Genomic DNA, 15,695 nt, shown 5'->3' with positions numbered 1-15,695 from the left:
AGGAGTGAACCAGTTGATAGAAGACCTTCTGTCTCTGTCTCTGCTTTTCCCTCTGTAAAATCCATCCTTAAAATAAAAATAATAAATATCTTTTAAAAGAAAGTATCCATTCTATTCTCTTTGTAGATGACAAGCAGGTTTAGGAAAAAGGCAGTGACCCAAGTCTTACTAACATAACAGCTTGAAGAAAATTCTGGAAATCTCAGGGATTGGCCTCCTCACTGATAAGGAGTCACAAATGTCATCTTTTCTCTCCACCAAACAGTTTCTGTCTCAAAGGGACCCTTCAAACTGTTGTAGCTGTCCTGTGACCACATGGGGAACTGGGTTGAGAATGAAACCAGTATGTGGCCATGACACAGCCTAGAGAAACACAAAGCAGCAAACCCATAGCTCAGACACTGTACTACTGGACTTTCCAATACATGAAGGAATTCTTTTCCTTGCTATTGAAACCAGGCCAAGTTGGAGCTTCTGTTCCTTATGCCCCAAAATATCTCGCTGGATACATTATCTACTCACACCACTTACATATCAGCCCTGGTGCTCATCATGGTCTATCCCTATGCGGTAGCTCCATATCTTCATATGTGGGACTTTCTCAGCTCCCATTAGATCCAACTTAGAAGAAGAAAAAGGGAGACAATGATATATCCAGCTGTACAAAAAGAACACATGTTGCTGGTTTTCCTTCGTGTGGCTAACTATAGAAGTAAGCGACATCACACTGTGTCCCCCTGAAGCTTCCAGCCCTGCTCCCACGCCCCACACCCACACAAGTCACAACACAGCACCACATCTGGAAGCCTGATGATCTTCAGCTGCGTCTCTCTGCCCAGAGTCACACGCCAAGAGAAAACAAGGAGGCAGGGAAGCAAGAAGGAAGAAGAAAAGATTGCCTCAGGGAGTGTGGTCTTGCCTTTCTGGGGCAGTCATGATATTTCAGTTAAAGCATCCAAAGTGACCTGGACAATGTGCCACTCTGCCAGTTCACACTTCAAGGTATTTTCCAGAAACTATAAGAGCCAGCATTGTGATACAGCAGATGAAGCTACCACCTGTTATGCCAGCATCACGTATGTGCACCACTTCAAATCCCAGATTTAGCTTCTGACCTAACTCGTTGTTAATGCATCTGGAAAAGCAGTAGAAGATAGTCAAACTGCTTGAACATCTACCATGCATGTAGGAGACCCGGATGAAGTTCTGGCTTTTGGATTTGGCCTGGACCAGCCCCCAGGCCATTTGAGGGAAAGAACCAGAAATCAAAAGATCCTCCACTGAGAAGTAGGGCCTTGTAAGCACTTAGCAACATCGCTGTAGATCTCAGCCTTGGTTCTGACCACCTCATTTCCTTCAAGATTCACCTACAATCTTCCAAAAGTTTCCCCCTCCCTAATTTTTACCATGCCTGGTTTTTTAACTCCCTTAGGGCATTCTGTTGCCCTGCTTTCTGCCATCCCATCAGCTAGTCCTGCTCTTAACCTTCTTGAAAGTGGAACTCATAATTTATCACCTCAATTGCTCTTTTGTTGACACCTTTGCCCAAACTACCAATCCCAAATCCCCTATCAATCTGAACATTTCCACTCATATAACTGGTAAGGCAAGTTCTGCAAGAAAAAACTGCCCAACCTTGCTGACTAATGGTGCAACACAACCGTGAATTTCAGCAGAAACATTGGGCTTAGTGTGAATGAATAGCAATATGCTCTACCTGTTCCTTATGCACGTTGAGATTTGAAATCTTATGTAATCTACACTTCCCTCATTTTCAACACTACAAAGAGATGGCAAACAGCTCTGCCTCCTAATTCTGTCACTTAGTGCATCTGGCACATTTGGAAGCTACTTAACCACTCTGTCTCACTTGTCTAATTTGTAAAATAGGAGGATAATTTTTAAAAGATTTTTATTTATTTGAAAGATGCAGTTACTGTGGAAAAAATAAATAAAGGAGAGACAGAGAGAGAGGAGAGAAGTCTTCCATCCACTGGTTCATCCCCAGATGGCCACATGGAACAGCTGGGACTCAAACTGGCGCCCTTATGAGATGCCCTTGTGGGATGTTGGTGCCACAGTCTGCAGCTCTACCCACTAGACCACAGTGCTAGTGCAAAAATAATTTCATCTCCAAAAAATTACTATAAGGATTTAATAAGTCAGATTTGTAAAAGTATTTTTCACATTGTTTGGAGCATAGAAAGTCCCCAAAATTTGTTGGCAACCACGTTGTAACAGAATCTGGAGCCTGAGCGGGAACTTCTCCACATTGCTTTCTGTTCCACTTAGTCCACTAGTTTCTCTATACTCACATGTGTCCTTACCACTTTTTCTCCAATCTCAAAGAAAGGCATGTCCTTTCCTATTCAATCTCTCCACTTGGTATCCACTCTTCCCCCTCAGTATCCCCTCTTCTCATTTTGTATTTTGAATGTATTCCTTTTCTCTGCATCCTCCATAGTCTATAAGTTTAGTGACATTTCTTACTTCATGAAAGCAGGAAGAGGAACGTAAGGAAGAAAAGAAAGGAAGTGAAAATAAATCCCCCTTTAGTTTTACCATACTTTGTAACTATTCCCAACTGTTTTCTTCCCTTCCCAGCCTCTGAAGTCAGTCCACCCCATTTCCTTGCTCCTCTTCTCATTCTCCCCTCACAAAATGGAATGTGCCTCTCGCCTCCCTGGTACCACTCCAGCTGTTCTTAACATTATTACCATAATTCCAAAGTGCCAGTTATTACTCCAGCACCTTTAATTAACTGACCTCTCGGTAGCTGTTGGTGTCACTGACTTCTCTCCTGTTCCTGGAACTCCTTCCTCCCTGAAGATCTGTGACAAAATTTTCTCCTGCTTTCCCTTCCCATACAGATCCCAACTTCTTACTTTCCCAGGCGCCATTCTCCTCTGACCACTCAAGATATGCATTGTCGGGCCCGGCGGCGTGGCCTAGCAGCTAAAGTCCTCGCCTTGAAAGCCCCGGGATCCCATATGGGCGCCAGTTCTAATCCCAGCAGCTCCACTTCCCATCCAGCTCCCTGCTTGTGGTCTGGGAAAGCAGTTGAGGACGGCCCAAAGCTTTGGGACCCCGCACCCGCGTGGGAGACCTGGAAGAGGTTCCTGGTTCTTGGCATTGGATCGGCGCGCACTGGCCCATTGCGGCTCACTTGGGGAGTGAAACACCAGACGGAAGATCTTTCTCTCTGTCTCTCCTCCTCTCTGTATATCCGGCTTTCCAATAATAATAAATCTTTAAAAAAATAAATAAATAAAAATAAATGAAGGCAGAGAACTTCCCTTATCTAGAAAAAGGAAAAGACATCCAAGAACAGGAAGCACATAAGCTCCTCAAAGACATGATCAGAAAAGATCTTCATCACCACACAGTTGCATCAGTAAAACACAAAGAATATCCTAAAGTGTGCACAAGAGAAATTCATCTGCCATACATGATCTCCAATTAGACTGATTGCTGATTTCTCATCAGAAACTCTATAGGCTAGGAGAGAATATAGCACAAGTCCTAAAACTAAAAAGAAAAAAAAAATGTAAATCTAAAATACTGTACCCAGCAAATCTCTTGTTCATATAGGAAGGTGAACTAAAGATCTTCCAAAGCAAAAATTGAAGCATTTGCCACCACTTACCCAACGTTACAAATGACACTTAGGATGTGCCACACGTAGGAAGAGAGAAACAGAGCCATCATTATGAGTGAGTCAGATGGTAGAGATTCTCCTAGGAAAACTACAAAGGAATCCCAAAGCAAACAATAGAAACATTTCTGGGAAAATGACAGAACCAAGCCATTACTTATCAATAATAGCCTTGAATATAAATAAGTTCTCCAATTTAAAGATACAGACGAGTTTAATGAATTAGAAAACCCGACCCTTCTATCTGTTGTTTACTAGAAACGCTTCTCACCAATAGGGATGCATACAGACTGCAAGTGAAAGGATGGGAAAGATGTTCTACGCTAACAGAAAGCAAAACTGAGCAGAAGTAGCCATCTAATATCATATCAGACTTTAACACAAAACTGGTGTAGAAGACGAAGAACAGTATTTAATAATTAGGGGATCAATACAATGGGAAGATGTGACCGTATTTTGTTTATATACACTTTATGCCAGGGTACCTGGTTATCTTAAACAAATGCTAATGGACCTAAAGGGAGACATAGACTCCAATAAAATAAAAATACGATACCTCAACATCCAGCTTCCATTAGTGACTAGATCAACTAGACAAATATTAACTAACAAGCAACAGAGCTAAGATATACTATTGATCAAATGAACCTAATTGGTACCTACAAAACCTCCAATCTACAGCTGCAGAATACACATTCTTTTCATCAGTGTATGTAACTTTTGCTAGGGTAGACCACATGATAGGTCATAAAACAAGTTTCAAAAAATTTTTCTTAAAAAATTGGCATCACCAAGTATCTTTTTTGACCACAATACAATGAAGCTGGGAAGAAATAATAAAAAAAAATATGCATGTAGAGGCAAAATACATTGCTTCTGGATGAACAGTGGGTCATAAAGGAAATCAAAAGAGAAATCAAGAAGTCCTAGAAATGGATGAAGAAAAAGACACATCAGCTTAAGAAACTTGGAAAAAGCAGCACTACGAGGAAAGTTTATAGAAGCTTCTACCTACAGCAAGAATAGGAAATGTATCAAATCGATGATCTAACAATGCACCTCAAGGATCTAGAGAAAGAATGAACCAAGCCCAAAATTAAATAGGAGAAAAGAAATAATTAAAATTAGAGAACAAATAGAATTGAAATAAAATGAAGAATTGGGTTTTTTGAAAAAATAAAATTAATTTTTATCTTCAAAAAAAATAGCCACAAAATGGAGAAGATCCAAATTAATAAAAGCAGAAATGAAAATGGAGATGTTACAACAGAAACCATTAAAATGAAAAGAATCATCAGGAACTGCAACAAGTACTTACATGCCAACAAATTAGAAAATCTAGAAGAAACGGGTCACCTTCTGGATATAAACAATCTATAAAAATTGAGCTTTAAAGGCATAGGAAATCCAAATAGACCAATAACCAAGACAGAGATTGGGCTCCGGCACGATAGCCTAGCAGATAAAGTCCTCGCCTTGCACATGCCAGAATCCCTTATGAATGCCAGCTCTAATCCCAGCAGCTTTGCTTCCCATCCAGCTCCCTGCCTGTAGCCTGGAAAAACAGTCAAGGACCCTGTACCCATGTGAGAGACTCAGAAGATGCCCCGAGGAGGCTCCTGGGTTTGGATCGGCTCAGTTCCGGCTGTCGTGACCTCTTGGGGAATGAATCATGGGATAGAAGATCTTCCTCTCTGTCTCTTCTCCTCTCTGTATATCTGACTTTGCAATAAAAATCAATATATCTTTTAAAAAAAGACAGAAATTGAATATATAATAAAGACCCTCCTAACAAGAAAAACTCAGAATGAAAAACAGCTTCATAGCTGAATACTACTAAACTTTCAAAGAACTAATTCCAATTCCTCTCAAACTTTCAAAAAAATTGAAACGAAGGAACTCCTCCCAAACTTCATATATGCATCCAGCATCACATTAATTCCAAAACCAGAAATAAAACAGAAAAAGGGAAGTATAGACTAAAAATCCTAATTAACAGATGCAAAACTCAACAAAATATTTACTAGTTGAGTCCAACAACACATCCAACATAAGTGGGATTTATTTTAGTACAGAGGGATGATTCAACATATGCAAGTCAATAAATGTGATATAACACATTAAATAAGTTGAAAAATTAAAAACCATATGATTAGCTCAATAAAGGCAGAGAAAGTACTTAATAAAATACAACATGCTTTAATAATAAAATTTTAAGCAAATTGTGTATAGGAGGAATATATCTCGATGTAACCAAGAGCAATATCTATCTGATAAAACCATAGTTAACATCATTTTTTTAATGGGGAAAAGCTGGAAACATTTCTACTAAGACCTAGAACTTGACAAGAATGCCTTCTCTTACCATTACTATTCAATACAATTCTGAAGGGTTTGAGTCAGAATCAGCAGACGAGAAAAAGAAATGAAAAGGATATAAATGGGAAAGGAAGAAGTCAAATGATCCCTGTTTGCAGATGCTGTGATATGCTGTGATGCCCATATGATACAAAAGTTCTTCACAAAGAAGAACACAGAGAATTCCACCAAGAAATTATCGGAACTCATAAGAGACTTTGCAAGGTTGCATTTGATTAAATCAATACTCAAAAACCAAACCTTTGTATACACAAACAACACTAGGGCTGAGAAATAACTTGAAAGATCAGTCTCATTCAAAATAACTATTAAAATATTTAAATACCTCAAGATAAATTGAAAATCTTTACAATAAATATTATAGAACATTTAGGAAAGAAACAGGAGACATCCAAAAACTGGAAAAATCTTCCAAGTCCATGGATGAGAAGAATAAAAACAAAACAAAGCAAAAAAAACAAAATGCCAACACTAGCCAAAGGAGTTTACAGATTCAATGTGGTCCCAATCAAAATATCAAAGATATTCTTCTCAAATTTGGAAAAAAATGATTCTAAAATTCATACAGAATCGTAAGACCACCAGATAGCTAAAGCAATTCCTAAACAATAAGAGTAAAGCTAAAAGTACCAACTGGGGGCTTCGGGGTTTCTAGGCAGACTGCACTGCAGAGCATTGAGACACAGCTCTGAGAGTGGCAGAGCAGGGTCTAACTCTCCTCTGAATTTTATCTTTGCTTTATCTAATTTCTCTCTATAAAGCTGTACTTGGAAAGATGTTTCACTTGATTTGAGTTCCTAAACTGATGGTTCCCAGTTGATATTTCTTGACCTGCATAATTGACTGCTCTCATAGTTTTCTTCCCAAAGTTCTCAAGGTTATAAATTAAGCCAAAGTCACCTCTTTGTTTTTCAGCACAGACACACAAGAAAAAACAGAAACAATTAGGAGTTTCCAGAACATAAATCCAATTTAGCAGGGAAGGGCAGAATAACTCGAACACATGTGGCCCAGTCATTACAAACCTGTGTTAGTTAAGAAACTCTCTGTTCAAATAATCTATTATTTAGAAACCCAATATGTGCAACGAAGAATAATAACTGTTCAGGCTGCAGCCGTGGCCAATAGAAAGGAGACTTCAGCTGGAAGTTGGGACCCCTCCCCACTACCACCTTCTGTCCTAAGGACCTACAGCCGTCCTCGAGGGGCTCCTTGAAATTCCTTATTCAAAAACTACTGGTTGGGCTCGGCAGTGTGGCCTAGTGGCTAAGGTCCTCACCTTGATCCCATATGGCCGCTGGTTCTAATCCCGGCAGCTCCACTTCCTCTCTATCTCTCCTCCTCTCAGTATATCTGACTTTGTAATAAAAATAAAATAAATCTTTAAAAAAAAAAAAACTACTGGTCATAATCCATGAAAATGCTAGCCTTTAATACACAAATTAAAAGTACAATTTGGGAAAACTAATAACTGTGGGTAATAATCTCCTTTAATATTAAAAATAAGAACAGACTGGTCTACTGCTATACATACTGGCAAACCAGGGTAGGGGGCAGGCCTGGTGGGGGTTATTGTGGGTCGCCCCGACTAGGCTGCAGCTCCCACTGGTTGATATAAGGGCCAAGTATATGCTGGGCAGAACCAGACTGGACTGCAACACCCATTGGTTCCAGTGCAACTCGGGACTAAAAACAGAACCAACCCAGCAATTGAAACCACCAGCTGATCGGGGTGATGGACTGTGCCGGGCCCTGTGCTTTCTAGAACATACAAGAATCTAGTCTGGGAATACCTCAAAGTTTCTTTGGAGATCTCCCCAATCGAACTGCTGGACTCAGAACTCTAACCAAGAAAAGACAGAAGACAGAACAGGTCATTCATTCATCTCAGCTGTATATTGTTGGCAGTGAAATATGGGGCGAACGGAGACTTTATGATGGACCATATCAATCAGTGGACGACCTCATCGAGCCAAACTGGCAGCGATTCATAACTGGAGAACTATTAAAACCACTTGAGCAAATATCTCAGAGCATGCCCCACATCCGGGACTTGGGGTGGGCGGGAAACCGGGTGAGGCTTCTCCCTCAATATTCCCCTTTACCTTGGATACATGATGGAAACAATATGGACATAATAGTATTACCCACTTCCCTATACCCCGAACCTTTTTTTTAACCATAATTAACTATGTAACCATTGTCAACAACAATAAAATAAAATAAATTTAAAAAAAAATATTAAAAATAAGAACACATTTGAGAGGCAGTAAGTTAAGCCACTGCCTGAGACATCTACAACCCATATCAGAATGCTTGGTTCAACCCAGCTACTCTGCGCTTCAGATCTAGCTTCCTGATAATGTGCCTGGGAGGCAGTGAGCGATGACCCAGGCATCCACCCACATGGAGGAAAATAGATAGGATTTCTGACTCCTGACTTTGGCCTGATGTAGCCTTGGCTGTTCAGGCATTTGCAGATGGAAGATTTCTTCTTGTCATTTTGCTGTTTCAGTAGGTAAACCTTTACACGCATACACACACGTGTACACACACACACAAATATCATTCGAAGCAAGGTCAGTTCTAAGTAGCCCACCCAAACTAGTCATTTACATTCTATGTGAATCATCTCACCATATAAGTCTGACAACTCAATCTATTTAAGAAAAAACGTAATACAAAAGGATATTCCATAAATTACATTAGAGGGAACAGACTGTTTATAGAGTCAGCTTTTTGTCTTCAAGAAATATACTACACAATACCACAATAACCAAAACATGAAAAAAAATTGGTCAATTAACTGGATGGTTGATTTTAACCAATGTGGTTGCTCTGGTTGTTTTGACATTGTGTGAAGATAAGCTTAGTGAATTCTTCATGTGGTAAAAAAAAAAAGTCAGTAAAAATTTATACAATTATACATAATACAACATTCACTATTTTAATCCTTTTTAAGATTTGTTTACTTATTTGAAAGGCAGATCTACAGTAATAAAGGAAGAGAAAGAGAATGAGAGTTCCATCTGCTGGTTCACCCTCAAATGGCCACAATAGCCATGTGGGGACCAGGCCAAATCCAGGAGCCAGGACTTTCTTCCATGTCTCCCATGTGGGTGCCATAAGCCCAAGCACTTGGGCACTTTACCAATGCTTTAAATTTAAGTACATTAGCAGAGAAGTGAATAGGAAGAAGAGAAGCCAAGACTCAAATCAGTGCCCACATGGGATGTTAGCACTACAGATGGTAAACCACAGTGTAATTACAGGAGCTGCAGTGGAGATATAGTGTAATTACAGGAGCTGCAATGGAGATACAGAAAGCAAAGATGCAGCCTGTGATGCCAACATCCCATATGGACTCTGTTTCAAATCCTGGTTGCTCTACTTTTGATCCAGCTACCTGCTAATTCACCTGGGAAAGCGGCAAAGATGGCCCAAGACCTTGGGTCCCTGAACCCATGTGGGAAACTTGATTGAATTTCTTGTTTCTTGACTTTGGCCTGGCCCCGCTCTGGCTGTTGTGGCCATTTGAAAAATAAGCTAGTGGATGCAAGATCTACCTTTCAAATAAATAAATCTTACCAAAAAAAAAAAAAAGTGTAATCATAACATAATACAACCATCACCCTGACATCCAATTCTAGGACATAGCTTTCATTCTAAAAAAAAAAAAAAATGAAACCCATTGCCAGTCACACTCAGCTCTCCCTACCTCCATCTCCTGGAAACCATTAATCCACTTTCTATGGATTTGCCTATGGGGTGCCTATTCTACCCACATGGGAGACATGGAAGAAAGTCCTGGCTCCTAGATTTGGCCTGGAACCTATGTGGCTATTGTGGCCATTTGAGGGTAAACCAGATGGAAAATCTCTTTCACTCTCTGTCTCTTTTTTTAGCATTGTAGATCTGCCTTTCAAATAAGTAAACAACTCTTAATCCACTAATCCACTTTATATGGATTTGCCTATTCTGAACATTTCACGCAAATAAAATTATATAATATGTGGCCTTTCTGATCTGGCTTTTTTCATGTAGCATAAAATGTTCAAGGTTCCTCCACACCTCAACATGTATTGATACTGTTGGGAAATTTTAATTTTTAATTACTTATTTTCATTTTATTAGAGAGCGAAAGAAAACCTTCTAAGTGCTGGTCACCTGCCCAAATGTCTGCAACAGAAGGGCTAGGCCAAGCCCAAGTCAGGAGCCTAGAACTCACTCCTGTGGGGTTGTAGGGACACCAGTACCTGAGGCATCTCCTTCTGTATGTCAGAGTACACATTAGCAGAAAGCTGGGTCACAAATAGATGAATCAGGGCTTCAAACAACCACTCTAATAGGGCCGGCAGATTTCCCAAGCCAAATCTCAGTCACTGTGCCAAACACTTGGCCATGATACTGCTTTCAACCTGGCTTACTTCTATGAACCCATGTGGCAATCAATTTAATTTTCATAGAAACAACATTCTTTCTTTGGCACAGTTTAGGCCAAAGCTTATTTAATGAAAGTACAAGATTACAACAGTAGCAAGTCCAACTGATCTAAACAAAACTGTGATCAAATGCTATAGGCACACATCTGAGCAGGTAGGAGCAAACTACACCAATTTGTTATGATCCTGACTGTTTGCCGCAGTGGTTTGTGTGTTCTGAGCCTATACGTGTAGTGAGGGAAAGGAAATCATTGGTTCACCCAATGTGTTCTTTTAGTCTTGTTCAGTACTCCATTACCCCAGACAGATGGAAACGATGCAGAGGGGTTAAGTGTCTGTTACACAATCTGATATAACCCCAACTGCCTTCCCAAAAGAAAGTCTTCCATGTCTTCAAAATTAAGCAAAATGCATGCTTCCATAAAAAGCAAGCAGTATATCTTTCTACCCTGTCAAAGCTATACATCAGGCTCTCTAACTTCCTGGTTACAGCTCAAAATGGCTTCTCTATGAAATCTTTCTCAGTCCTCAACTCTGCACAGTAACTATATTCTCTTGTTTTCTTTTTTATTTCCAAATTGCTCACCTTTACATAAACCTTTACTTAAGGAGAAGTTTGATAAATAGCTATTAAATTAAAAAAATAACCAAAAACATTAAGCAAGCTATTCTGGGTGCCAAGCAGGCATCAGAAATCGTGACTTTTCCATTGTGTAGCAGAGGCTGGTTTCCAAGTGGGCAATGCTCTAGATAATAACACTTCCTGGTGTCCTTTGCTATAGAGCACATTAAAGATAAATTCTGTGTGCTCAAAATCTCCAACATTTTTAGCTGTAAATTTGATTTCCATCAAATTCTTACACTAGTTTAATGGAAGAATTGGTTGCTATCCTAGAAAAAGTACATACAAAACTTAGCTTCCAAATAGGTGACTTTCTTTTTTAAAAGCAGAATATTATTTAGGTAAGGAATGAATAAACAATACCAAATTCTGTACTGAATCTTTGTTTTTTTTGGCTGGATACGATTGAAAGAAACCTGCCAAGTTTATTTTGATAAACCTTGGTTGAAAGCAATGAACATGTCTGAGCTTGCAAACCATTCCATTTAGGAGAAAAGACAATTGAGAGGATTAGAGAATGCTTAGAATTGGAATGTGTGATTAAAAGGAAAAATAACCGGGCTAACGGACTGGCCAATAGAACACACTATTCCAGTCAGTGACTATGCAGGATAATGGGGTCCATAGAGTGAGAGGTAGTGAAAACACACCGCTGTCTTCAAAATAATGAAAGACTGTACCTCACAAAATAAGGCAATTACAGTCCCCAACACTAACAAGGCAGCACTAACGCATTTGAGAAAATTAATCTTCTCATGCTTCATTAAATTTAAAGTTACCACAATGACATCCCCGCAATAAAGAAAATTTACTGTCACGCACACTGAAATAATATACATTAAACCACCCAATATAGAAACTACTAATTCTGGGCAAAAAAAAAAAAGGTTAGTGCCAGAGTCACAGTCATTTTATCTGAATTTGTTTCCTTGTTTGCTATGATTGCATAATCCAAACCCTAGAACGGGAAGGGACAAAGTTTGGAATGTGTATGCCCATGTCCCTGCTGTAAGCAAAACTGAAACGCTCCTCTAGTGGCAAAAATAAAATAAAAGAAAATAATAAAAGAAAATAAAATCAATCCTGGAAAAATTTTAATGAATGAATTGTAACTTGAGGATCAAAGTTCTTTGTTAGATTCAAAAACACATCTCAAATGACCAAAGAACACACTGGGCACGTAGGAGGCACTTACTAAATGGAACTAAATGCAAAACTATGAAAACTAGGCAGTACAATGAAAGGCTAAAATGCTGGGCAAGATGCTTTAAAATTTCTTAGCTTTGGTACAGGTCATGCTGTTAATCACTACAAAGAGTTGGCCCTCGTATAATCCCTCAAGCCTGCTCCAAAAGCCCGCTTGTGCCTTTTTCTGTATCTAGTCACAGTGACATACAGAACACCACAGAGATGGATGCTAGATGGGGGTGGATTGAGTCCCATCGAGGCTGGTCCCATTTCCTCTTCTGGGGGTTCACCTGGAATGTATCCACATTTTCCTCTTCATATAAAAATGTTTTAAATATTGCTTAAAATAGAGATTTCTGCTTTTAGGAACTGTATTACAAAAGCAGTCTGATGAACTCTACCTCTCTCATCTATTTAAGAACCCTACAATATTTTTTTAATTATGAAAATGATGTGATCAGTGGTTCTTTTCTTTCTAAGATTTATTTATTCGAAACAGTTACAGATAGTAGGGAGAGGGAGAGAAAGGGAGATCTTTCATCTGTTAGTTCACTCCCCGGATAGTTTGAACTGGTCAGCATTGGCAAGGCCAATGCCGGGAATGACGAGTCATGAGCTTCACCCAGATCTCCACATGGGTGGCAGGAGCCCAAATACGTGGGCCATCTCCTGCTGCTTTGCCTCAATGGTTAGCAGGGAGCTGGATCAAAAGTGGAATAACCCAGACATGCGATAGTGCCTACATGGAATGCTGTCACTGCATTACCCACTATACCACAATGCTGGCCCCACTTGGAGGTTCTTGAAATAGGACAATGGGCAGGTGCTGCTGGCAATGGTCCTTTTCATCCATTTCTTCAACAGAAGAAAATTAGACACCAAAAGGAGGGTATAACATCATCATTGATTCTGGCCCTTAATGACCTTTATGGGAACACTGGGACAAACAATTCAGGGACACGGATGCTGGTGTTTAAGGCTCCAGTACCTGTGATGGCTGTTTCTGAATTTGGTAGGTGTCAAGATTTTCTTCATCTGCTACATTGGCTGCGCTCCAGGAGCGCCCACCACTAAATGAAGAAACAGGACGAAGGAATTCAGGGTCCTTCCACACAGCAATGTCGGGTCAGTGTCCTGGTAGGACCCACCTCCCCCAACATGAGAAAACAGTGAGGGTGGCTTAGAGTGCAGGACTGTGAAAGCAGGAGGAACCTAGAAGTCCCCCACCCCAGCTCCCCGGGCATTCTGGAATCCTGCTTTCAAATTTTGCAGGGCACACTGTCCCAAGGTGAGGAATGCGGGCTTCATTCGGTAGACAAGAAGCAACTGAAAATGAAGTTCACACCAACGAAGATTTGAAGGTTTGTGTTTTGAATCTACCCCGAGGTAAATAAACACCATGCTGCCTCGGAGGTTGGGGGGTGGGGTGGGAGAAGGAATTCAGAAATGCACTGAAAGCAAGAATCCCGAGCAAAGGCAAACCCCTCTCTGGGAAGATTGCGCTTGGAACCACAGGGGATGGAGATCAAAGCCGCCCCTTTGCCGCCAGCAGCCCAGGGACCCGGTGCGCGGCCCGGGCCTGAAGTCCACAGGCACGCAGGCACGTGTCTCCCTCCTGCCGGAGCAGGGGCTCCAACAGGGAACTCTGGACCCTGGTCCTCCGCCAGCTCGCCAGCTCGCCAGCTGCTAGCTCCGAGTCCAGCACGCAGCCCCAGCCAGCCGTCCTGTCTGGAGCATTGCCGGCGTTACCTGAGCCACTGCACCCTCAACACAATCCAGCAGGAAAGTGAGAAGCAAGCGAGGCACCCCGTGGAACCGACCGGTGCTCCAGGGATCCCAGCTCAGGCAGCCCGCCAGGGCTGGGGTTGGAGCACTCCACAACCAGCACAACTCTGAACGAAAATCCCTGCCACGCCCACCCCAGTCCCGGAGAGTCCTTACCTTTTGGGGACTGCTGCAGCCGTGGTGGTGGCCCTCAGACATTCCCCTGTTGCGTCGCTTCGCTGCACAGTGGTCCCTGTCCTAGCCCCAGGCTGCGCTGTGGTCTTGCCCCTCAGAGGGCGGGGAGAGGACGGGGCGGAGGCGGTGGCCGGGCTGGAGCTGGTGGTACCAGTGGGCAGCTCCAGGGAGAGAAGGGTAATGGGAAGAATCCCACGGCTCTGCCAGCAAAATGCACTGGCTCAGTCCGCCCCAGCGTCTCTGCTGGGCACTCGCAGTCAGTCCGGCCAAGAGGAGCGATCATTTGGATCCGCTCTGGGGCTAGGGGCGTGCAGGAGGAGGGACACCTCGTGGTTACATAAGGCTCAGCCCGTGGTGTCCCAAGCCAGCTCTCTGAGACTGCAGGACTCTCCCCAGGAATATGGTGCGAGTCGCAGATCTGGCCAAGCCAGGGAGACTCGGAGTTCTCAAAAAGAACTTTTTCCAGCAGTCAGAACATGATCTTGGGAAAGAACGAGGAGGACTCCTTTAGGTGTATTTGGAAGGCATCTGGATCCCGCTGGCCAGGGTTTCTGGAGTGAAGCGCCAGAGGGTTGTTGGTTAAAAAGCATGTTCTCTTGTACTCACTTCGGCAGCACACATGCTAAAACTGGAACGAAAAAGCAAGGTCTCTTGAAATCAGATGGACCTTGCTCAACTCTCCTAAAAAACTCATAAACCTTGAGTCTCTCTCAGCCTCAATTTTTCCACCTGTAAAACAAAGGGCAATAATAGCGTCCACCTCTATGTTTTTTTTTAAAGATTTATTCATTTTATTACAGCCAGATATACACAGAGGAGGAGAGACAGAGAGGAAGAGCTTCAGTCCGATGATTCACTCCCCAAGTGAGCCACAACGAGCCGATGGGCGCCGATCCGATGCCGGGAACCTGGAACCTCTTCCAGGTCTCCCACGTGGGTGCAGGGTCCCAAATCTTTGGGCCATCCTCAAGTGCTTTCCCAGGCCACAAGCAGGGAGCTGGATGGGAAGTGGAGCTGCTGGGATTAGAACCGGCGCTCATATGGGATCCCGGGGTGTTCAAGGCGAGGACTTTAGCCGCTAGGCCACGCCGCCGGGCCCCACCTCTAGGTTTGGTATACGCTTGCAATGGGGGAATCTCAACTGAACTTGAGCTGTGGTTATGCAACAAGGTGGAGGTATCCACCATGGTGGGAGGGTTTGGGAAGGGATGGGGAGAATCCAAGTACCTATGAAACTGTGTCACAGAATACAATGTAATTAATGACTTAAAAATAAAAAATAAATAAATAAAATAATAGCGTCTACTTCGTGTTGTGCTGGGAGGACAAAACGAGTAAGGTCCTTGCTGGCACCCAGTCCCTGACAGGCACTGCGATTTGCCCCAAAGGCTGTAAAAGGAGCTGCCAGCAGCCCATGGATAAGGAGGGCAGCTTCAGGGTTGCCCTTTCT

General features: G+C 42.1%; 1 protein-coding gene across 2 annotated transcripts in view; it reads right to left on the bottom strand.

Moving 5' to 3' along the window:
• Positions 1–14,510, bottom strand: part of SLC16A12 (solute carrier family 16 member 12) — a 70,211-nt gene extending 55,701 nt beyond the window's left edge. Inside the window, exon 1 of one of the 2 annotated variants that reach the window (XM_004583559.4) lies at positions 14,228–14,510. The gene's annotated coding sequence lies outside the window, so the exon portion shown is untranslated. Of the gene's footprint in view, positions 1–14,035; positions 14,159–14,227 lie in introns of those variants that run through there. The other variant, XM_058671457.1, reaches the window with a different exon arrangement.
• Positions 14,511–15,695: the final 1,185 nt, after the last annotated feature.

The sequence above is a fragment of the Ochotona princeps genome, chromosome 13 (assembly GCF_030435755.1).
Source record: "Ochotona princeps isolate mOchPri1 chromosome 13, mOchPri1.hap1, whole genome shotgun sequence".
Taxonomy (NCBI): domain Eukaryota; kingdom Metazoa; phylum Chordata; class Mammalia; order Lagomorpha; family Ochotonidae; genus Ochotona; species Ochotona princeps.
Note: the sequence above shows the minus strand (reverse complement) of the source record. Positions and strands in the feature narration are given on the sequence as shown.